At 36.4% G+C, this 26,073-nt stretch overlaps 1 protein-coding gene across 1 annotated transcript in view; it reads left to right on the top strand.

The window, feature by feature from the left end:
* The first annotated feature begins 11,813 nt into the window (after window positions 1-11,813).
* LOC137039173 (leucine-rich repeat transmembrane neuronal protein 4) overlaps window positions 11,814-26,073 on the top strand; it is a 246,089-nt gene continuing 231,829 nt past the window's right edge. Inside the window, exon 1 of the mRNA XM_067414432.1 lies at window positions 11,814-11,938. The gene's annotated coding sequence lies outside the window, so the exon portion shown is untranslated. The remainder of the gene's footprint in view (window positions 11,939-26,073) is intronic.

Below are 26,073 nucleotides of genomic sequence, written 5' to 3' on the forward strand. Positions count from 1 at the left end.
AATATATGTGCCCATTAATGTATATTTACTTCTTTCAAGTTATAAAGTATTCTCGTAAGTTTATAATATGCCATTGAAAATACATACGGGTGAGGGGTTCGAATGCCGGTCGTCATGTTGTCCCTCCATCTTGAAAGTACATTAGCCAAAGAGGGACGTACCCATGAATTCAAGCTTGGACTTTTTGCGTTTTAACACTTGATGGCACTCATGGACGAGGTCGAACTGGAGGCCATGTTAATCTTGGACTAAATCGGCCACCGTAGGAGATAAAAAGAAATCAGAATTGAGAGGAACAGAAACTAATATTCACTGAATTGTCATATACCTTTACACCACTAGATGGGGGAAAATATCACACAGTGTAGGTTTAAAGAAAGGCTTTCTACAAAACAAACCAAACCATGGGTCAAGATGCCACCATGTCTGACCCACTCCATGTCTCGATATATTGCGCATCTTATAATGTATCTTACTCATGCTGTTCTCTTTTCCTTTTTAACATAGCAATCAAATAAAAAAACAAAACATAAAAAACAATGTCACAGAAGGGACATTAGAAAAAATTAACCTGTGAAACCATTTTTGAACTGTTTCATTGAAATTAACCATTTGAATACACATTTAACTTATTAACAATACATTTTCTTACGCCAGTATCTTCAGGCATCCAGCTCATTAATGCCACGTATTATTTTGCCCGTATCAACCTGTCTGAAGTGGAGAAAATGAACATATTAACCTTGAAACGTCCTACGTGTAACAGTCACTCGGTCATATCAATCCATATTGGCCGAGATGATGTCTTGAACTCGGGAAGATTGAAAAAAAGCAACAAAATTACATGTCAGCCAGCCCCAGATGAAAATTCATTGTCTGGCTCAATCAAGACATCTAACACGTTTATGTTCTGAAATTGGGATGCCGGAGGGAAAATGAATGTTAATACCTACCGCCTCTGGTTTGTATTTGAAATGAGCTTGATTAGGACAAAGGACATTTCAATTGCCTTCAGCGAGTGATTGGCGTGGGCCAAAAAGGGCTTGATAATAAGATGTAAGGTATGTCAGATTTTGATGAATAGGCTCATTTTTTGTCATCATTCTCAAACATTTACTTGACACTCCTCCCTTAACCTGCAGCTCGCGGTAATAATGTGCTTGTGTCCCGATTGTCCTTCTTGGTATGAAAGCCTGCTGTTCTTACTCAAAACCATCACCTGAAGTAACCCAACAAAGACTGAGAAAACAGTGAGTGTCATAAAAAATGCATTGTGTTCACTGCAAAGTGAAGGAGGGAACTGGTTTCATCCAGGAGGAAAAGAAGTATTGAAATTATCTGAGCTTTCTAGATTTTGTTGGAAAGTTTTTTTTAGTTTTTTTTTTTTTTTTTTTTTTTTTTGCCTGTTTGTTTGTTTTTTCAGGGTAGCTGTCTGGTGAATTCGGAACATTTCCTTCCATTTTCATTCCAAACCTGCATGACTTTATTTTTCGTATTACACAAAAGAAGATATTATGAAAAATTTGTCAATGTTTTTTTCATCTCTAAACAATGTAAAAAGTCAATAGGGTCCAGTGTTGAAAATATCTTTATTTTCAGCACTTAAAGTAAGTCAAAATGGTAGAAATGACATGTGTGAGTAGATGATACAATTAAAATTAATGGTTAATTTTAAAGCTGCAATATGTCCTTTTTCCGTCCGCTAGAGGGCGCCTATTCAAAACAAAGGCGTAGTTTGATGACGCCAAGTTTGAGCTCTGAATCTTGGGACACGTGGTCTTCACCTCACAGCCGGTGGAAAATAATCGGGATAGGACTCATGTTCATGGATGTGATTATTAACGTTACTGTATAGTGTGAAGCAGAGCAGGACCGAGTGTTGAGGAGCTGAGCAAAGGCTGTTGGAGTGATTGAACACACGCCTCACGAGCAGCGGGACTTTTATTATGAAGGGACACAGTCGCAGACGCCATTTTTGATTTTCCGGTCATGAGTATGAGGTAGCGCAGCTCTGTTTATCATATTATATTTAAGTGTGTTTAAAATGAAGTTATGACGTTACTCTGTGCGTTCACTCAGCAGCTGCTGTGACTCTTGTTCACTCTGCTAAGAGTAAAGCGCTTCTTGGGACTGGGACTTTCTAACACTGGCCTAGTGGTTTTTGGATATTTTACTGCAAAAAAATATTACATAGTACAATTAAAGGTTGTTTTTTATTTTATTTATTTATTTTTTTTATTTATTTTTTACCCAACCTTAATTTCAGTTGAAAACCTCAATACTTTTTCACCTTCTCTAAACACATGGTTTAAAGTTTAGTCAAAATGTGTTTCTATTGCACATTTAAAAGACAGAGTTGCACCAAAGTGCTGTACAGTAAAACAATGTGCAAAAAAAAAAGAAAGCATAAAAAGAAACAATGCAGGATACAAAATGCAAACACATTAAACCTGATATATAAAAAAAAAAAAAAACATGAAACCTTTAGCAATCTAATCAAAAGCCAGAGAGAACAAATGAGATTTAAGAGGTGATTTAAAGCTGGCTGATGAAGGACCAGACCTCACATTTAAGGGCAGACTGTTCCAGAGTTTAGGTGCTTCAGCAGAGAAGGCCCAGCCACACTTAGTTTACAGTAAAAATGTGTCGTGTAAAGTGTTGCTTTTGCTTTCATTTCATTGTAAAAAAAATCAAATATAATGATTAGACATCCAACATTTGATCTTCTCAAAACAGTCACGAAGCACATCAGGAGATAAGAGCTGTCCCTTTTTAAAATTTAGCTTTGGTAAGATATCTTATATTTCCTTTTCTTTTCTTTTTTTAATTTTTGTATTCTCATCATTAAAATACAAAAATAAAATAAAAAATATGATGCTCTAAACCATATTAAAATACATCATACCAGATTGGCTGTGAGTGGCTGTAAGTAAAATATTTTGTATTATTCTCAGCTATAATTTACAATAAGGTTCCAGTTAAGTTACTAGTTACAATTTACTAACAAGGAAAAATACTTTTAAAGTATCAATTAAACTTAATTAATGCTAATTTCAATATTTAATTATGCATTATTGAAATCAAAGTTGTAACTTTTAATATTATTTAATGGACCTCACCTAACCATATCCAACAATGAACAATTGTATTATTAACTAGAATTTAAAACAGTTATTAAACCCTGTAACAAATGTATTGATCAATGTTTATTAATAGCAAATGTTAAGCAATAAAGTATTGTATTGTTAAAGTGTTGTGTGGGCAATCATTTTAAAATAGTTTTAAATAAAAATTTATAATAATTCTCACCATGGCAGCGCAATGACAACAAAAAAAAAAAGTAATGGTAAAATCTTCATTGTTAATTTTGTGTGGGAACAGATTTTGGTGTGGCTGTGTTTTTGTCCTGGGTTCCTGCAAATTGTGACTGGCCACTTGCCATGTCAGTAAATCCTTTTCCTTCATGCCTAACTTGGAGTATTTCGGCCAGAATACACTGCAGCGTGAATCAGAATGACGATAGTCAAAAGTCTGACTCTGCAAGATTCACAGGCTTTGTGTTTCCAGCCAATTATCCATTTAGTGTTACACCTTTTCTAAGTCTTCAAATCTTAGACAATCTTTAAGCTATTAAAACATTAACATTACAAATAAAAAGTATTATTATTATTATTATTATTATTATTATTATTATTATTATTATTATTATTATTATTATTAAGATACTCCTGTTTACCCAGCACAAACATACTGGAAGTAGTTCCTGCTAATATTCCCTTGTGCGTTCCAATTATCTCATATACCATCAGGTGACAAATTAGCGAGATTTTAAAAAAACAACAACACTTGTCACACAACAGTTTCTCACTAATGATAAACCCGCATAAATAGCTCGCTTGGTGCAAATGTGAAAATACGTAGAAAGTGTTTCTAATCTTGCGCTATGGTTTCTAACAGTACCAAAATGAAAGGAAATCAGCATTTAAAAGCTTCAGCAAGCTCCAGCTAAACCAGCACAGCAGATGGTTTCCGCTCTCAGCTCGGTCTCTCCTGAGTCCTCTCCTCTCCACCCTACTAATGGCACCCTCCTCAAACTGCAGGAGCGGCCCACCTTAATTAAACAGTGTTAATTGTGGGAGTTGGAAACTGCTCTACACCATTATGTAGCGCACAGCTGGTTGTCGCCTTCTCCCAAGAGACACATACCACCGTGCGCTCGCTCTCTCTCTCTCTCTCTCTCTCTCTCTCTCTCTCTCTCTCTCTCTCTCTCTCTCTCTCAGTATAGAAATTGCTTATCCTGAAGCAGAGCACAGATTCATACTTCTTTTAATTATGGAACATAAAAAGGGAGGAATATGGGGCACAAGTAGAAAGCCATCATGCCCTCGGCCACGTACACAGTGCTTACTGCCTTTGAGCCAAGTAGGACATGTTCCTTGATCAACACAATCCTACACTCATCAAGGTTAGAATAAAGGTTCTTAATTGGGATCAATGGTTCCATGAAGAACTTTTAGGTGCTTTTTCACCATGCAGGTATAGGAACTCAGTTATGGGAACCCATCAGAGCAGTCCCCTGAGAATTAGGACCATTTTGCTGGTTGCATGCGCACCACCTGTGGTAACTCTGAAGTGACGTAATCTGGCCAATAGCGATGTTGTTTAAGTGTGGCATTCAACAACGTCAGCAAATTATGGAATGTGTTCACATTCGTATGGAATGTGTTCAGATAATCAACATACATCAGTCAGGCATAACATAATGACCACTTTGCAAATATTTTTTTCTGCCAACAAAGGCCAGACTCATTGACGCATGGACTCCACTAGACCCCATGAAGATGTTCTGTGGTGTTTGGCACCAAGATGTTAGCAGCTTCTTTCCATAGTGCATCTTGGTGCCATGTGCTCCTCAGGTAAGTGACACACACATGCCCGACCATCCACTCGACGTAAAAGAAAACGTGATTCATCGGACCAGGCCACCTTCCATTGCTCCATGATCCAGTTCTGATGCTCATGTGTTGTTGATGCTTTCAGCAGGGTCAGCCTCATACTCAACAAACTCTGGTGCACTGTGCATTCTGACACCTTTCTATCAGAACTAGCATTAACTTCTTGAGCAATTTGAGCTACAGTAGCTCGTCTGTTTGATCAGACAACACGTGCATCAATGAGCCTTGGCCGCCCATGACCCTGTCGCCGGTTCACCGCTGTTCCTTCCTTGGAGCACTTTTGATAGATACTGACCACTGCAGACCGGGAACAGCCCACAAGAGCTGCAGTTTTGGAGATGCTCTGACCCAGTCGTCTAGCATCACAATTTGGCCCTTGTCAAACTCCCTAAACTCCTTTCGCTTTCCTGTTGTCCTGCTTCAAACACACAAGTATTGAGGACCAAATGTTCACTTGCTGCCTAATATATCCTGCCCACTAACAGGTGCTGTGATGAAGAGATTATCAGTTTTATTCACTTCACCTGTTGTAATGTTATGCCTGATCGGTGCACACTTACACAGAGCTGGACTGGGAATAAAATTTGGCCATGGACAAACCCAGCCCATCTGGTGCTGGAGTTCAGCCATGAATGTATTGCTGGGGTTAGGGCATATATATACTGTAAATTCAATAATATATTTTTATTTACTCATTCATTTTCTCCAGTTTAATGCCCTATAGTGCCCTCCACAATTATTGGCACCCCTGTGTAAGATGTGGTCATGGACTTCTAAAAATTCTCCTTTAAAAAAACAAAACAAAATAGAACCCAAATGCAAAAAAAAAGAGAAAAAAAACAACCTTTCATTTAAGTACATTTATTTTGGTGGTAAAAAACAAAAAACCTTGAATTCATGTGTCCCACAATTATTGGCACCCATAACAATTCCTCTGAACATTTAAAAAAATAAAATAAAATTTTTTTATATAATTTTCTGTAGTTCCTAAAGTTGTTCAGGGTATATAAACTTTTAATTAGTAATTCATGACTTCCTGCTTCCCTGGGGAATAAATATGACGTGACACAGAGGCCTAATTCTCTTACCCATTTGTCAACATGGCACAGACAAGAGAACACACCATTCGAGTAAGGCAGATGTGTGTCGACCTTCATAAGTCATGCCATGGCTACAAGAAAATAGCCACTCGCCTTAACTTGACCATATCTATAGTCAGAGGAATCATTAAGAAGTTTAACAACTGGAACAGTGATAAACAAGGCTGGAAGAGGTCCCAAGTTTATCTTGCCACAACGCACAGTGAGAAGGATGGTTAGAGAAGTAAAAAAAAAAATATCCTCACTGTCACAGAATTGCCTCAACGAGTGCCATCTCGGGTTCATAAAGTCTCCAAAACAACCATCAGACGCTCTCTACATGCCAACAAGCTGTTTGGGAGGCGTGTAAGGAAAAAGCTTTTTCTCACTAACACACACAAACGTAAACGTCTGGAGTTTGATAAGCAGTACTGGGACTTTAGTCAGATGAGACTAAGATTGAGCTTTTTGGCAACAAATACTCTAAGTGGGTCTGCCGTAAAACAAAAGATTAAAACGCCGAAAAGCACCTTATGCCCACCTTGAAGTATGGTGGAGGATCTGTGATGCTGTGGGCCTGTTTCTCTTCCAAAGGCCCTGGGAACCTTGTAGGGTGCATGGCATTATGAATGCTTTGAGCTAGCAGGACATTTTAAATAAAGACCTGATGGCCTCTACCAGAAAGCTGAAGATGGGTCGTCATCAGCTGGATAATGATCCAAAACGTGGCAAAATCTGCACAAAAATGGTTCAGCAGTCACAAACTCAAGGCCCTCCCATGGCCATCTCAGTCCCCAGACCTCAACCCATCGAAAACCTGCGGAGCGAGCTAAAGAGGAGAGTGCATAAGAGAGGACCCAGGACACTATAATTCTAGAAAGAAGAATAGTCAAAGATCTCTCTCTCTCTCTGTGTTCTCCAATTTTGTGAAATGTTATAGGAGGAGATTAAGTGCTGTCTTGTTGGCAAAAGGGGGTTGAACAAAGTATTAACATCAGGAGTGCCAATAATTGTGGGACACATGAATTCAAGGTGTTTAAAAAAATAAATAAAAAAGTGTCTTTCACAAAAAGCATTTTTTTAACATAGAAATGCAGTTGTAAAGCACTGATTTTAAGCTAATATAAAACTTTTTCATTATTATTATTATTTATTTATTTTTCTTATATAAAGAAAAATCCTGGGATATTTTCCTAAAAAAAAATTTTTTTTCTTTTCGGCTGGAGAAAGAAAGACATGTTGGATGACATGGGGGTGAGTAAAATATCAAGAAATTTTACTTCTAAAGTGAACTAATACTTTAAAGGGTTACTTCAGCGATTAGCATATGGCTTCATATCAGTAAAAACCTTGGAGTATAATCAAATGATTGTGCTTCCCCCACTCATATCCCCCTGAGACGAGAGATTTATGCTTTTTATTTCTGGAAAAATTCCTCCTGTGATGCAAAATGACGATATTTGAGTCATCTTTTGAATGTTTGGCCAGAGGCTAAAGACTACAGCCAGCAGAGGGAGCCATTTCCACATGTTTTCAACCCGCACATGGGGGATTGAGATCACACTCACAGCACAGCTCAGCTACAGGCACTCATTTAAACGGATGCTAAGCAATGTAAGTGTTTTAACTTCTCAAATTAATTCCTATGAAAGTTAAGCTTCCAAAGGCATGAACTGAAAATGCTCCAGACTGAACACGCGTTGTGAATGTATGCCGGGAATGTGGTCGCGATTACCTCAGCTCTCATCACATCAGCTCATTTATGACGATAAATGTAATCTGACTCCTGCAGCGTTAGTGCTGTGAGACTCACGCCAACTCGATCGTTATATTGAACAGACACGTTCAGTATTTAATTGTAATGTCTGTTCTCAAACTCAGTCACTGTAATCCAGTAGCGGTGGCTTTGGGAATGGCCTCACAGGGCAGCAAAGCATTCTGGGAATTGTAGTCTTTCATCCCCATGAGACAAAAATACATTTTCTGTCTTATCTCAGTCTAGAAGGCACCAAATTCAAAAATAATTTTACATTTCTACTACATTAATGACCCAGTTTAAATACAGATTAATCTTTCCAGCACTGAAGTACCTCTTTAATTGTTCCACATCTATGGGTGATAGATCTTTTTCTTCAATTGCTCAAAAAGTTTGGAATTATCTGCCTACTGAGATTAGGTAAGAAAAATTTCTTAAAAGTTGCTTTTACCTGATTATTTTGTCTTTTTTTTTTTCCTCTGTGTATTCTTTTAAGAACTTCTCACTGAAAGGTTCATTTAGGCGCCAAATGGTTATGGTTATGGAGTTAATGTTGATTTTATTTCAAATGTTGATGTAAATATGCCGTTAAAAATAACATTGTGTTAGTTGCTAACATCTTTCGATGTTTTTTGTTTGTTTGTTTTTGGTCATTTTTTTAAAGAAGGAAAAGCTTAAATTTCATTTAAATTTGGAAATGATGTGAGGAAAGTTACAGTATTTGCTAAAACACAGAATATTAATAAATTCACAACGTAAACAAACTGCAGCTTTCCCAGGGACACATTTCACATCTCATATTTTATGTTGATAAATATTTTATGTGTTTGCTGTATGCTTACTGAATAAATTCATACGTTGTTTTTTTTTTTTTTTTTGTATTAAAAATATTAAACATTTGGTAGAGTTTTAGCATCACATTATTGTCAACCTTAAAATTATTTTTGCAGTCAGTGTGAAATGGAAATAATTTGACCTCAAAATACTGTACTGACACACAAAAAAGAGCATTTTCATCAGCAAACACTGTTTATATTGCATTTCTAAGGATTTACTTTTTATTCTGAACTATTTGGGGCACCTCCTGCTGTTTTAATCCTCTCAGATGTGCTGCCAAAAACTCCGGTCCAGTTTTTTTTCTTTCTTCTCCTTCTTCTTTATCCTCCTCAAACACTTAATAGGAGTTTTACACTCAACAGTGTCTCGCTCTGCAATTGCACAGCGCCTCTATTTTATGCCATTTTCATGACCAGAGAGAGATTGACAGCTCTAACATTAGTGATTGACAGCAAGAAAATAACCTGCAAAGCATTCGTACATCAATGATGTGACAGCCAACTAATGTCCTTTGCAGTTCAGTTCATACAGCACAGATCAGTTTAAACTAGTCTGTGTGCTATGCGAATGTAGCTATTATGCGTTCAACCTTCCTTTCTTCTTCTACGCTGTCTCTTGCATGTAGCATTTACCTTTTTTTCTTTTTTTAGACTTGATCTAGTCATTCTTCATAACTGGACTCCATTTACAAATGCATTAAAGGGTTAGTTCACCAGAAAATTATCCAATATTTACTCACCCTCAAGCCATCCCAGGGTATATGACTTTCTTCTTTCAGCCAAACTTAATCGGAGTAATATAAAAGATATATATTCTGGCTCTTCCGAGATTTATAATGGGAGTTAATGGTACCTTAGGTTTTTAAGTCCAAAAAAGTGCATCCATCCATCATAAAATTAATCCATACGGCTCCAGGCGGTTAATAAATAGGGCTGGCCAACAAACTCAAGCGACAACATTTCTCTTTAAAAAAATTTCATTATAGACTTCTAATTTGTGACCGCCATTTTGTTTTGCTCTATCCTCTCCACTTCCACATTCGTCATACACTCTTCCACCAGACTCGCATAAGAACATTACCGGCAGCCAGTTATTATAGTTTATAAAGTTATAAATATGGATATTTTTCTTACAAAAACACATGGCTTCACTTCAGAAAGAGTTTATTAACATCCTTGAATCATATGGATTACTTTTATGATGGATGAATGAACTTTTGATAGCTTCAAAAACTGTATTCACTCCCATTATAAAGCTTGGAAGAGCCAGGATATTATTTTCTAATGTAACTCCGATTGTGTTTGGCTGAATGAAGAAAGTCAAATAGAATGGCTTGATGATGATTTTTTTGGGTGAACTAACCCTTTAACCAAAAATGATCCATCCTTTAATGATTGACAGGTAATTGACATAAGAATCAGTAATGAGATCATGTTCCATCATGTTCTTGGATGCATTCTCAACCGATCAGGTGCTATCCGCTTGTATTCAGTCACTCATGATAAGTCTGGAGCAGATTCAGCTCACCTGTGATTACCTGTCGAACAGCTTTAAGAGCTGGAATGTGCATGTAGTACTCTGGATGCTGCAATTTATGTTTGATGAGGACAGTAGTGAGCATGTGTGGCACACTTCTCATCACTTTCTATGAGAACCTGCCATGGCTGCGTCCATCTGGCATGGTTCCAATGCTTTATTTATTGAGCCTCATAAATATCATAGGCATATAAATAAACAATGTCACATTTTCATATATATATGTTTTTTCTCTTACCATAATCAAATCACCCTTGCAGTAATTCTTCCTGATCTAGCGTATCAAACAGATTCATCTACCTAGATTGGAACATTTAACTTGTGGGTTTTCAATCACATTAGTAATGTAGTTATAGTTTATTCACAGAAGTATTTTTTTACTTGTGGAGCTGGAAACATGCGATCTAAAAGAGTCCAACGGTCGATAACGCCATTCACAAATTAATGAGATTTGGTCATGCTTTTTAAAATGTTAATTTGATATAAAAGTTACTCAGCCTCTTTGTATTGACAGACTGGCTGATTACTTATTGAATTTGACTGTGAGATGTTTGTTGAAATGTTGAATTATGTTAAAAAATAAGACACTGCACTACTAACTCAACATTATTCAAAACAACACATTTGTGCCTCAGTCCAAGTTCCCTTGTCTTACCTCAGGAGATTATTTTTGGATTTGAATATAAATGTCGCTAACGGTTACACTGTGATGTTTGTTCTTATGATGCAATGACTTGCAAGATTTATGTGATACTCTGAAGAAGGTGGAAACAGAAGTGGGAGCGCAACTTCGCAGAAGTCTATTGCGCCATAATAGATGCCGTTTCCCCGCTCGTCCTTTGATGAATGCTTTTCTATATCAGATGCAGACTTGAGGCCAGACTCATCTGTCTTATAATTCAGACTCAAAGAGCAATTTCCAGGCAAAATGTTTTGCTTGTGTATTTGTTCAATTCACTGTATGTGCACCGACGCCTCGTGGTGCAGCCCGCTGGATTTTGCACTGATAATGATGAATGCGCTATTTGTTCTGCTGTTTGTTTGACCTCCACATTCTTTTATGGGCGTAAATGTACAGTGTTAACTGCGCAGAAAAGCCAGAGTCTGCTCTGGAGGGTGCATTACTAGCTCATTATGGGCCAAAGCCGGAGAGAAAAGGGGTGATATCGGGTCACATGACACCTCGGGCTCTGCCAACTGGCCATACTGCAAAATCTGCATGTGGTTTGAACTGATTCAAGTGCCCGGATCAGCCCCAATAGCCAACAGCATGTACCGACACACATGAAAACTGCCTTTTGATATTTCATACATAAAATGGTATTTCAAAAAAGTATTCTGATGTCCACATTTGCATAGAATTCTTTGCATAAATAAATGCATACATAGCAAAGCAACTATAATACAATCAAATATTTATAAAATGCGGTGCTTGCTTTAATAATAAATAAAAACATTATCAGAAAATATGGCTGCCTCCGAATTGCTGTCAGTTATTGCATACCAGTAAGGGATAACTGGGCCATGCTAACCAGTACACCCAAACTTTGATTTAGGTTGCTAGACATAGCCCAATTGTGTGCCATACTTTCAGCCAATCAAACGCAAGGGACTACATTCTGATTGGCTGTCTTTAACACCAGTCACAGCATTATCTCACCTGCAAGCCATTGGAACAAACAACAGCAAACATGTTTTGGAAAGAGCAAAGGAGGGATTTCACTTGATGGGAATAATGACAATACAGTCTGGAGTACAATACACCACATAGTCGAGTGAGTTATGATCTTTTTAACTTTTAGGATTGTGTCCCCATTCTTAGTTAGCCGGCTAGTATGCTAGCTAGCTAGTCAAATTAAAAGGAAGTTACATATAACAATCTAAGGTTATTTTTAAATTATTAAATACAAATCTTATTTTGAAAGGTTACAATCCAGCTAGCTAACTGCATATATTTCATATATTTTGGTAATTGTTTGAATCGATTTGGCATTGTTTGGGACTGTTGCTTTTGGCCCAGTTGGTGTGATTTTGATGTGTCATTTTCCCTGGATGGTACTGTATTTTTGTTTCCAGCATTATTGCATTTGTGAATCATCTGTGATTTCTGCTGATCTAAATGTGTTGGTGAAGTAATATTATGGGTGGCTGACACAGATGAGATTTTGTTGAAATTGCCAGAATGACTTGTGATAGTCTTGGGAGCATAAGTTGGAATGGATTGAACACTATTGTTATTGTTGAGCCCTGCTATTTACTTTCTTTGTATCATGCTGTACGTCATATGTCATATAGCGATAAAGGTTTTTCATTTGATCCCTTTCTGAGTGATAAATGTTTGTTGTAAAATGGATTGTTGAAACAAGATTTTTTTACTTTAATTATTGAGGTGTAAAATGTGGTCAACTAACGAGCCAACATGACATATAAATAAAACTGACCAAATAAAACAAATTTGCAAAGCAATCTATATAATCATAGATCAAGTTCTCTCTTCAGTTCTTTTTTAGTTACTAGAACTCTTGTGTAAGTGAACTATACTAACTAAGCATCTGTTATCATACATACTATTCTTATTTCCTCTCACTTGAAATCGCAATCAGTTTTCATGCTTTTCTTTTAAGAAAGTCTAACTAATTCGATTTTACAGTGTTGCTTTAGCCTTTAAGGAAAACTTACTGTGGGAATCTTTATTAGCTATGTTTACATCAACCCATTTTTATACACATTTTAGGATATTGTACAAAAAAAGTGCTGGATGGATCAAGTTGCACATGAATTCTAAAAATGTTCATAACAAATTATGAAAAGGCCTGTCTCGCATTCTCCGCTCTAATTCATCCCAACGGTGATCTATCAGGTTGAGGTCAGGACTCTGTGCAGGTCAGTCAAGTTCCTCCACACTAATCTCACTCATTCATGTCTTTGTGGAACTTGCTTTGTGCACTGGTGTGCAGTCATGTTGGAACAGGAAGAGGCCATCTCCAAACTGTTCCCCCTACAAAGTTAAATCATTAAGAGTTCCTTTCAATGGAACTAAGGGGCCACAACCTCTGAAAAACAACCCCACAAACTACTACTGATAAAGCTAACATGGCCAGGTTTCAACACAAGCTCTCATACCCCCCCCCCCCCACACACACACACCACACACCACCACCAATCTTTACACTTAGCACAATGCAGTCAGACAAGTACTGTTCTCCTCCATTGCACATGGTGATGTAAGGCTTGGGTGAGCTGGTCTGCCATGGAAACCCATTCCACAAAGCTCTCTATGCACACATGAAGTGTGGAGGTCTGTAGTTACTGACTCTGCAGAAAGTTGGTGACTTCTGCTCACTGTGTGCCTTAGCATGCGCTGACCCCGCACTGTGATTTTAAGTGGCCTACAACCTCAGGGTTGAGTTGCTGTTGTTCCCAATTGCTTCCACCTTTGTATATTAATACTACCAGTTGACCTTGGAATATTTAGAAGTGAGTAAATTTCACGGATGGACTTATTGCACAGGTGGCAACCTATCACGGTAGTTCACTGAGCTCCTGAGAGCGACCCATTCTTTCACAAATGTTTGTAGAAGAGCTTGACCTTATACACTTGTGGCCATGGAAGTGATTGGAACACCTGAATTCAATGATTTGGAGGGGTTGTCCCAATACTTTTGGCAATATAGTGTGTTATGTTGATCTCGGAACATTCCTGTCCAAAAATTCCCTATTCCATATCCCTACCGTTAAATCTAACCCTACCCATAATTATCCCTAACACTGATGTAGAAGCACCTAACCCTGACTGTAAGCTTAAACTTGAAATAAATTGTACATTTGTCCCTCAAAGCTTATTAGTTAATTGGAATGTTGTTCCAGGATCAACAAAAAATGTTGATCCAGGAACTTGTTGCACTTGGTGAAATCAGGTTCTGCCCAATGAACGGTGATGGAAACACAGTTACCAAAAAAATCCCTCAATGCACTACAAACAAACTCTTGTAACTTTGGCGTAACAGACTCAGAGGATGTGACTGGATAACAAGACTTACCAGCGGACCAATCACATCACACCGCATCTCAAATGTTGGTTTGATCATTCTGAAACACCTGAGCCAAAGTCTGTCATCAGAATGATTTGGTTTAATTACCTTCACGCGATTGCATTCCCAAACACCAGGCGTCTGAACACAAGATAACAGAACAGCGTTTATTGCCAGATGCAAGTCATTTATAATATACGAGAAAAGATCCACAGTGGCTTTCCTGATTGCAGCAGTTTACGTTGGCATACAGTTATGTATTTTGTACCAATTTCTCATGAAAACTGACAAATTTGTTCTCTTGACAAATGGGATACTTCACTACTTTGGATTTACTTGTCAAGGATTTATCTATTGTCCTCAACCCACTTTTATCATGGTATTTGTATCAGCTCCAAACGTTGTGTAATGTAACACATGGGGTTTTCCCAGCATTACTTTAGCTTTCAAAATGTACCTCAAATATGAATTTTGAAACAGTGATGTGTTTGCGAGATATAAGGACTGCAATGGTTGTCTGATTTGTCAAGCAAGCAAACTTACATTTCTTGGTAGTCATAGTCCCTATGTAGTTTCAAATTTTAACAGTTGTTTTTATTGGAAAACAAATAATTAATTGAGGATAGGCAGTTGTGGTGATAAGGCTTAAACTCACACTACACAGTAAAAAAAACGTTGGGTTACTTTTAACCCAACTGTTTTTTAACCCAATGCATTGGGTTAAAATAACCCAACGTTGGGTAGGTGCTATACCAACCCACAGTTGGGTTACGTGTTGGGCTATTTTTAACCTAACATTTTTAAGTGAGTAGAGATCACATGTAAAGATTGTTGAGTTACATTTTGATATATGTTTGATGCTTTTAGAGATAGGTTTGTAACTGCAAATTAGTGCTGTAGTGTTCACTTTTCCAAAATTACAGCTCTTTTACAAGATTTTTCAGTTCAAACTTTATAATTGTGTAAGAAGGGGTGCTTTCCTGCTATTAAATGGCTCTTTAAGAAAACCAGAAAAATGAATATGCAGTGTTATGTTGGTAAAGATTGATTTATTGGGTTAATTTTCTGTGCAATCAATCACATGGTGTGAATTTGTTTTTATTTTTTATTATTTTTATTTATTTTTTGACGTGTTTATAGTGCCTCTGAGCACTTTGAAGGAAGTTCCTTCTAACCGTTGGGTAATATCAGGCATCAGGCCTTGGATATCAAAGAAACGTCAAATAAATCCCACAAATTGGAGGGAAATGCCATAGGGAGTCCATGGTAAATATTTGAGCCACAGATGAAAGGTCTAGGACATCAGACACATCTGCCCATGAGAGCCATAGAGTCACTAAGTTATTTGTTTGCTCAATTCTAAGATGCACAGAAAAGTCCAATGCAATTGATATGATTGATAACATAATATTGGTGTTGTTTCTTTGCCCAGTATATTGGCATCATATTAGTTATATGGTCCATTTTTCACAGGTTAATTTCCTCTAATTTTTACACATTGATTACTTTTTCGTATCCAAATTCTTCTAGAAAAAAAAAATAGATTAAATGGTTTGTTTGACTTCTCGGCAGTTTCTAGTACAGTATTTATCTTCTAGAGTTTCAGATAAGATCTCAAATTTTACTCCGATTTCTCTGCAATCGAAATACATTTTGAGTCAGATTCTCTCATTTTGAGTCAAATGATCTAATGGTCTCAGGGGAATTTCAGGGGAAACGTCTGAGATAAAAGCTTGCACTTAACTGAAACAATTGATAATTCCATTAAGTCTTCGGGGATATGAAAGTGAGATGTCTGTGCAGTACTGTTTTTCTCTGGAAATATACAATTATATATTTAGCACAAATAGCACTTATGTCTCAAGAACCATTAATAATCCCCCTTTGACCATTTAATTACTGATAAAGCTAACATGTCCAGTTTTCAACACATAAGCTCTAGCTTCTCCATTAAAGCCAAGAAGATGAAAGCCAAACCTTGGTCTCATAATATCAAAAGATTAGAGTTTGAAGCCAAAACGAGAAGGCTGAACAGAACTGGACATTTACCTTTCATAATCAGAGCGGAAGATCACAGAGGAAAAAAGAGTCAGTGACTTCAAGGGGCCGAGCCCCGAATCGAGCAAAGACGGTTCCTGCAGCGAACTGTCTCACACCATGCTAATGATGGTAACATTTCCCAACCAAATCATTATGCCATTTTTTCTTCCAAAGAATATCATTCTGCAGCTGGATAGATAATAATGAGCCTGAGTGCAAGTTCAACTAATTTAACAGACTTCCTTTGCCAAGAAGCTCTAATTCGAACTCACGTCCACGCCAACTCATTAATCAAGGGCCGTCCGCAATTACCAGGCAGACAGTGCGCTCATTCTCACCTTACTTCTGTTCTGGCTCATTTCTGCTCAGTGTCCACATGTTAATAAATAAGAGGCAAGACTTCTTCCAGACCCGTGTGATGGTCCGTAACACTAATAAGGCCAGTCTTATTTTCTATTATTAGACTAAAGTATCCCTCGGTTTACTACAACATGCTGGAAATGACAGTAGACTTGAATGTTTCACCGTCTGCACACATCTATAATCTACATACACAATTGCGCACTTTTTAAGTTTTGTTTAAAAAGGACATTTTGCACTTGTACACATGTAACATACAATAGACTGAATGTGTTTCAGCACATCAATATGCTCACGGTTTTTTTCTTCGCTTAGTTGTAAATACCTTTGCAGCGATATACTTTTAACAAACATTCAGACGCCGTCCACACTGCGGAGAGCGTTTCAATAAACATGTAAACATGTGATGCATGCTTTTCTCTCAATAACAACAAAAATGACAGTGGTGAGAAAACAGCAGTTAAGAAAGCATCTGATCATGGCGATGTGGGTATGTTTGCACTTATAATTTTACCGTCATCAAGTCGACAGATGAGGTTATTAAAATCACATGTTATAATAGTTTGATTAGTAAGTATATTTGAGACTGCTATATGTGACATGTGCTGGCAAAAGTAGTCGGAATGCGCACAGGATGATTTCGAGCTACAGGCAAAACAAATGAAGAAAGTAGATTTTTAGGTTTTCACAAAATGAGTTCATTAAGCCCTCATCTAGCGATCCCAATGCTCCAAATAGCAATAAAACTTCTAAAAGTATCTTTATTTGTGCGTTTTCTGTCCATGAAAACGGTCTCACTCTCGCTGACTGCTGGATCTGACGCACGCAACCCGATATTCACAGAATTACAGTATTTTAAAATAACTGTCATGGTGAGTATACATGGTCTGTTATGTCTTATGATGAACTTTTGGTTAACTGTTGGAGAAAACATCTGATGTGTAACATTTAGTTTCAATCTGTGTGGTACAGTAGATCTTAATATATAAGCTGTCCGTTACATTATGTTAATCAAACAAATAATGGCATCATGGGAAAAAAAAAAGTTTAATATGTTGTTTTCCTATAGATATTTGGTTGTGATTTTGGGGTTATTACCAGGGATTGTAAAAAATGATTAACTATGCGATTTTGGTTTGGAACCTTCAGAAAACTTTGACTTGATTTTTCTCAAAACTGACTTTGCTGACTCTATATTGACTTCAAACAGGCGTAGCTCAGTCATTTTTTCAATCAGATTCAAACTAATTATACATCATAATGACTAATTTTTGAAAATGTGCTCATCGTGACTCCTTTTACCAGCACGGGTCATATATGGTTCTGGCCATGTGAAAAGGAATCACTTTTCTTTGCATGACACATTGACATGACAGTACAGAATAAAAATCTCCTGAAAATTGTATAGATATAAAGCAATACATAAAGCATTCGTTTCATATACAGTCTCTCAGGAGCGTAAACGCCACATACGTTTGATTTTCCTGGCAAAAACATCCCACTTTATTTCAAATAATTAAGTTGCATTTGATTAACCTATTTTAATGGGTTATGGTAATGAAAAAAAAAAAAAAAAACATGTTGCCATGAATAAGTGATCATATAGTTTTTACACGCTGTATCAGAATATATTTCCTTACATGATTCATTCAGTAGCATGGTGCAAAACTATTTGGGCAGTGCAATCTGGCGGGGCTTTATTGTAAGCACTATTGGTAATTTTAAAATGACGGGATAAAAGATCTGACATGTGTCTGTGCATTAGGTCTTGCAATAAATGTGCAGCCTACATGCACGTGTGTGTGAAAGAGTCAGACAGGGAAAGTGTGTGGTCATGTGTCACAGTGCCAGATGGGAAAGATTTCTGTCAGAGAGCCTCTGCCTTAAGACCTAATGAAATCTTAATTCTAATGCGGCCGTCATTGAGAGGGATATGCAGGCAGGGATTTATGAGCGGCAGACAGAAGTGGTCAATATTATAAATCTTGAGATCTGGCCTAATGCTGAAAATCACGGGATTAGCACAGTTTCTCCTCTCAGGAACAGATTGTGGACTTAGACTGTCTTTGATAGTGTGATTAATTTATTTTTATTTTTTTAAGTCTGAACATTAGAAATGTGAAAAACCATGTCCACGGGCACTTTGACACTCTAAGGCCAGGGTTTATTTTCCAGTGGGGATATATTTATGGCCCGAAGAGATCAAGCAGTGATGTCTGAGAAGGAGATCAAAAATCGTTGATGGATAGTGGCTAGCAGTTAAATTGTTTTATGGCTAGAAGCTTGAAACAAAGTTTATTTATTTCATAAAGCGTACACTTAGTCTACATTTAGTTTTACGTTTGGTCCATATTACAGCTTATTCTGCTCAGCACTGACCTATTTACAGTAGCCAGGAATAGACCATCATGCCAGACTGACATGCAAAATGACCAATCACGTGGCGTTTAGAGGTCAGACTTGTTAACAAAAATTGTGAAGAAGCCAGTCAGTTAGATTGAATGTGAATTTGTACTATATTTAAAATAAATTCTGTATTCTTTTTCCTGTCGAAAGTTTGGAAGGATGATTATGGAATATTTTTGTATTTAAAAACAACAATATTGTGAAATATATTAACATTTTAAATATCTTTTTTTTTCCTATTTTAATATGTTTTAAAATGTAATTTATTCCTGTGATTAAAGCTGAATTTAACACCATTACTCCCCTACTTTTTTTGAGTTTTTGCTGCGTAGAAGTATATAAATATAAAAGTATTAATAAATAAATTAAATTTGAATATTTCAATGATTTCTGAAGGATCAGGTGTCACTGAAAATTCAGCTTTGATCACAGGAATAAACTGTATTTTAAAATATATTTAAGTAGGAAACCGTTGTTAAATTTTTTCTAATGTTTCTTAATATTACTGTATTTTAAACAAATAAATGCAACCTAGGTGAACATTATAAACTTATTTAAAAATATAACAAATCTTAATTATTCCAAAGTTTTGACTGGTAATTTATGTTCAATATTTTTACTGTATGTTTTCATTTTTGGCAGCTTTAATGAATCTATTTAATTATTTTTTTAGCAATGACACAATGTAATTGGGAAATTGTTGTTCCAAATTCATGTTCATTCTGTTTGGCATACATTTGTATAAGTTGTTATTAAAATATTTGACCATGCAGCTTCAATCCAATCTGTCAGCAGAAAGTTTATTTTTGTAGCGTTTTCTCCCATTAAAAAAAAATAAATAAAATAAAATAAGAATCACAGTTCGGAGAACAAGCGAGTCCAGGCAGCCGTGTAGGTCTCTCCTGAGAATCTGTGTGTGTTAGGACTTGGAGAAACTCACAGATCAAGTCCTGAGAGTACTGACCGGACATAACATCTCTACGAGATGTCCATTTGGCCAGAACCAGAAACCTGCATCAAAATGTGGGAATTGAAAAAGGCACAGGTGGTGAAGTAACATCTTATATTGGTAGTGATGATGTCATGCTGTCTATAAGGGCTGTAGTGTAGGTTATGATGCATCCATCATGTATACAAGCACTGGCTTTTTATATCTTGATGTTGACCTGTTTTTTGGAGATAAGTATACATTTAAAGAAGTACTTCAGCACTGGGAAGATGAATCTGTATTTAAACTGGGTCATTAATGTAGTAGAAATGTGAAATTATTTTTTTTATTTGGTGCCTTCTAGAATGAGAAAACAGAAAAAGTATTTTTGTCTCATGGGGATGAAAGACAACAATTCCCAGAATGCTTTGCTGCCCTACGACTACTAGCACAATCATTTGAATATACTCCAGGGTTTCTACTGATACAAAGCCATATGCTAATTGCTGAAGTAACCATTTAATTTACATATTTTTTACAAAATGGCATATGTATTCAGTATACTCACAATGATTTTTTGGAGAGTTTCTTCTTTAAAAGTTATTAATTAAATTGAAATTGAAACGATATTGCACACTAGTGGCAGCAAATTTAATCTGCCCGCGAGTGTCGTCTAGCAACTCTCAATACCCTTCTGAGCTGTAAACGCCAAACTCTTGTCGGGCCAATCACATCGTGTATAGAGTCGGTGGGCAGGGCCATAATGACGACGGCTGAGTTGCGTTTGCGTGCTTCTAGTAAACACAGAAACTGGCGAACGGCGGTCTTTTGAATCAGCTTTGACCGCGACTCTGGAAGACTTGGAGTTAAGCTTTTCTCTGAGAAAAGAACAAAGAACGACACTGAAGTCATTCTTAAAAAGGGAAGATGTGTTCGGAGTTTTGCCAGCCGGATACGGGCGAATGTTTAACCTATTAACAAGCTCCGCTTCACCTTCGTTGCTTTGGTTGGTTGTAGCGCTATCCTATCGTGTGCAGAGGGAGTTTGAAAGACAACCGTTTATTCGCCCCTCAGATTGAGCTGGCAATGGTGAGTTTCCAGACCAAACATCTTGATGTGGGTCTGGCTTGTCAGGCTAGCTTTTTTCATGTTGAATCTTTAAATGCAAATGAAGAAGAAGGCGGAGAAGAAGGCGGAGCCTGTAAAATTAGCCAGCATAAGTTGATCCACTCCCTTCATCTTGGTAACTGTACACTCTTTTGGAAGCACTCTTCAATTCTGACAATGAGAAGCACATGAGATGAGTAGAAGGCACCCATTTACTTTAAAAAGTAAAAGTTTCTGGCTTTGGTACTTTTGTCAAAGTAAAATGTTAGCATAACGGATGTAATGGCCATTGCATCTACACTGTAAACCCTAATAAGTTGAGAATACTCAAATGATTTGAGGAAAGTGATTCCCTCAATTCAATTGTGTAATGGAGTCTCCTAAAACTTGAATATTTAAGTTCACTTAACTTGGTGCTCACTTTCACTGTACTTAAATTAAGTTCACCAAACTGGCTACACCATTTCATTACACCATGCTGGGTACAACCAATCAAAACTTCCCCATTGGTCCCAACATGCATTGCAGCATGAATAAATTATGCGTCTGAATTGTGACAAATTTTCTTCGAATTCTTACTATTTGCTGTTACTTTTGCTGTTTTGTTCTGATGTTTTTGTAGCTTGTTTTATGTTCAGAGTTGATCTGTTTATCTGATTTTTTTCACCATTGTAAAAAGATTTTTGTCACTATTGTAGAGATTCATACGCAGATTAGTGATATGTGTGTGTATATATATATATATATTAGCACAATAGTGAAGATTCTAGTATTATTAATATTTCAAAACTATTAATAACTGCTTTGACATCCAAAGCATTAGACTCTGTACAAGATCAGGAATTCTGCCTATACATGATGATGTTATTATCATCATCAATGAATAAACAACATCACTTGATGATATTTTCTTTTGGCTTTTTGTTACTTAACATATGTGTCTCACAAAACACAAAGCAGCCAGAGAAACTCTAATATTACATTATCATTTGTCAAGAGCCCAACTAAAGCAAACACTGATCTCCATCATGGTGACTTCCAACAAAACTATAATTTTCATTAAAACAGAAATAAAGTAAATCTGGTTATATGTTAGTTCACGTATTATTGTTAGGTTTAGTAACTTACACATTTTTACTTACCGAATTTAAGATTGCACACAATGAAGAAGTCTCCATCTTAATTTGAATCAGCAACAAGCAACAGATGAGGCGAAAAGGACTGCCTTTTGGAAATGTCCTCCAATCAGTGAATTCGTTCTCTTGTTGCCAGACAGAACTCCTTGCATGGCCAATCACATCAAAGCAAGACCAGAGTGAGCTATTTTAATTACTTATGATTTTGAGTTCATACAACTTGAAATCTTAAGTTTATGCATTTTGTAGGTACTGAGTTTTTAGACTAAACTAGTAATATTTAGTCAAGATTACTTGATTTGTTTAAGTAAAGACAACATTAGGGTTTACAATCTTTATGTGAACAGTCTTTATGTTTATTTAATTTTACTCAAATTCTGTTTTTTTGGGAAGGTTACAACTGGTGTTTAACATATTGTTCCAGAAATTAGTTTTGTACTTCAGACCATACGCTCGGATTGTTAAAATAGTGCCCAAAAGCGCAGATTAGGAGTGGAAAATATAAATTTCAGATTAATTACAGAGCGTGTTGTACATTAAATTGAATACCCTGTATCTTAAATGTAGGGTATTTTAAACTTATTCTTCTTTCGTATTCTAGTTTCTATCAAAGTTATTGATATTTATTGTAATATCATAAGAGAATGTCCTTTCAGACACTTTCAGATTCTTTTTCTGGTTTCATTTTATTTTTTAATGACACAAGTGCCTAATCCCTGTGCTTGGTTTTATTTTATTTTTAAGGGGATGTAAGGTGAAGTGCAGTCTGGCAGTAGGAGGACAGCAGATGTGTATTAGTGAAAGTGGGGGCGTAACACTGACAGATATTGAGATTTGTCCTCTTGCTGACTCACTCCCTCGCGCGCTGGGAAGTGGATGCTGCTGATTCTACAAAATACAGTGAAACAAAAAGACACTGATGGGGTGTAATGTCAAACAGCTGTGTCGAGCCACTTAAATAGTTCTTCGTTTCCGCTTTCTCTCTCACCCCGATTCTCTTGTTAGCAGGGTTTATTATTTACATTGCTTCAAAAAGGATCAGTAAATGGCGTAAGCCATGGCTCAACTGCTATAGGCATTGGCTCCTCAATTCTCTTTATTATTATTAAAAACATTGATTTAGCCACTAAAAAAAAAAAAATGTTTGCAAAACATTGCATATTATCTAATGCTGTTAGCAATAACCGGAATATACAAATAATAAATTTTGTTGTGAGCATGTTGAATAAATTTAAGACTGCGTTAATGCGCCTTTTTATTGAGCCATCATCACAAAAGAGACAAAGCATCTCCGTCTGCATCTGTTGTTCCCTCCTGCAGTCAATTCTATCGATTGAAGGAAGCGAGATGATTCAACCTTCACGACAGCATGTGTAACGCATTACCCGCACGTCTGTAAGTTAGCCATGATCAGCCAGTCAGGGTGCATTTGTGTGCTTTCCCATTTGCTTTAGTTTATTTACATCATTATGATATCTGTTATTGTTTTTGTCAGATTTAAACTTTAAACATGCCCATAGAGTTTTGTCTGAAAATATAGCTACTCTATACTGTTCAAAAGTGGAGGGTCGATAAGATTTAAGTCAAAAGGGTATTTTATGTTCACCAATGGTGCATTTATTTAACAACAAAAACAGTAAAAATGTAGCACTTTATAAATCCCAATTAAATGAAAGTGCTTTTAATAAATAAATAAATAAATAAATAAATAAATAAATAAAAATCTTTTTGTTTACCAATAATTCTTTATCTTTGAAAGCTGTTAACCAATATTTTGGCCTGTAAGTCTGATTATGAAAACAAAAGTCTCACCATTACATTTTGATTTATTTTGATTTATTTTAGGCAAGTTAACATTTTTATGCAATGAAACATAAATAGCATCTTTTTTGACAGTCTGTGCGGTTAATCCACACATTTTCCCATTTGCCCAAAAAGGAGTGGGAAGAACTTTTTTAATCCCAACCCCGTTTCACATAAATCATATAGCATAACATGATGAGCTTCCTTTTTGTTTTCATTAAACATGACTTATATCATTACACTTGAGGATGATAAGTAACTGTGATATCTTTGGTAACTTAATCATTACATTGCAATAATAAGATACCAACAATGGTAAGGACATTTTTACAGATACCGTTGCACTTAACTGTGTTTTCCTCTTTAAAAAAATAAATAAAAGTGATTCCAATAACATTTCAAGCAATTTTTGATAAAACCGCCATGCAAGCAGTGTGCATCTGAAGTGTCTCCGCTAAAGGAAATAAAATAGTGGCCACATTTTCTTAACGGGTCGATAACGATAACATTAAATATTAACACACATCGGCCGATACCATTATGGTGGCCGATATATTGTGCATCCCTAAAAGTTATCAATAATTCCTACAGAAAAACTGTAAAACGCATTTCATGTTGTCAGTGACTTTTTCTCTGCACATCACAAGATCATGAAGCGTTTGTTCAATCCTAAATGGTTATGAATGTCATTACTGACTGCTAAGGTATTATTCCATGATGGTATCATGTAAGGTTTTGTCGCTTAAAATGAATGTTTGTTGAGGCCAAATCATGTTACTGACAGTTTCTGTCATTCTTGATGCTGGAAGTTGGTAGTTCTCATTGAAAACATATAAGCTGAGGTCGTTTTGTGGCTGTAAGTTGCGAAACTGAAATAATGATTTACTTTATTTTTACCTCAAAGTGCCCCATTATACTTTTCCGAATAGCATGCTACATGCAGTGTGTAATATAGCTTTTTGTGACTGTAAACAAAATCAAAAGTGCAAGACAAAAAGTCTCCTATAGGAGAAAGAATTGATTCTAATCTGCTGAAACATGTCGTCCTTAATTTAAGTACCTTTCGTAACATGTAAGAGATTTACATAATGCCAGCCTATTGTCTTCGTTGGCTGCCCACACACTACATCTAATTTGCCCCGCCCTCAAAAACTGTGGTTAGTTGTGACTATAAGCGTTTTTTGTGATTTTCATACACTGTAAAAAATAATGTGTTGGTTTAACTTAAAAAAGTAAGTAATCTGGTTGCCTTAATTTTGAGTTTATTGAAATTAGAATTTTTAGTTAATACAATGAAGGAAACTGGTTTAATAAATAGAAACTCAAAATATTATAACCTTTATATTATAACATAAAAATTTTGATAAATCGTCACACACACAATTACCCAATATGCTTACAAAATATTTAAATAATATTTGAATAGTTTTTCTAAAATGTTCATATTGTATTAACAATTTTTATTTATTTTTTTATTTTAATGAACTCTAAAATTTAAGTCAACTAGGTAACCTATTTTGCAAATAATGTTTTACAGTGTATGTAATGTAGGCCTATATTATGAGAAAACGAAAGTGCTTTTTGACCTTGGATGCATGTAAACCTGTTTTTTTTTCCCAAAACCAAATTAGGAACCTTTAAATAGCACTATAGGGGCACTTTAATTTATCTTGAGAGCACCCCCAACACACACTGTAAACTATGTCTGCAGTGACTCCTTTGCTTTAATCAACACAATTAATAACTAAACTCTAGGCCCCGGTGAATTATGCTCAAACGCAGAGGTGACAAGCCAATGTTTTGAATTTTGATTTGCATCTCATTACCCTTGTTTCTACGCCGGCCAGCGTCAGTGCCCTCACAAGACCTGTGATTCCTTTCGATTCATCCACATCTGCCACATGCACTGTTCATCAACAGGTTTATTTGCCGGTTGTATCATGAGACAGGCCTCTGCCAGATAACTCATTAGCTTGGCCTATGGACCGGGTGCAGTTAATTAGGGAAGAGAAGTCTTGGCGTCTGCCAGAGTTGAGCCCCTTTAGTCATACAAGTCACCAGTGATTTTCACTTGTGCCTAAAGCTTGACACAGACTTGC

The sequence above is a fragment of the Pseudorasbora parva genome, chromosome 13 (assembly GCF_024679245.1).
Source record: "Pseudorasbora parva isolate DD20220531a chromosome 13, ASM2467924v1, whole genome shotgun sequence".
Taxonomy (NCBI): Eukaryota; Metazoa; Chordata; class Actinopteri; order Cypriniformes; family Gobionidae; genus Pseudorasbora; species Pseudorasbora parva.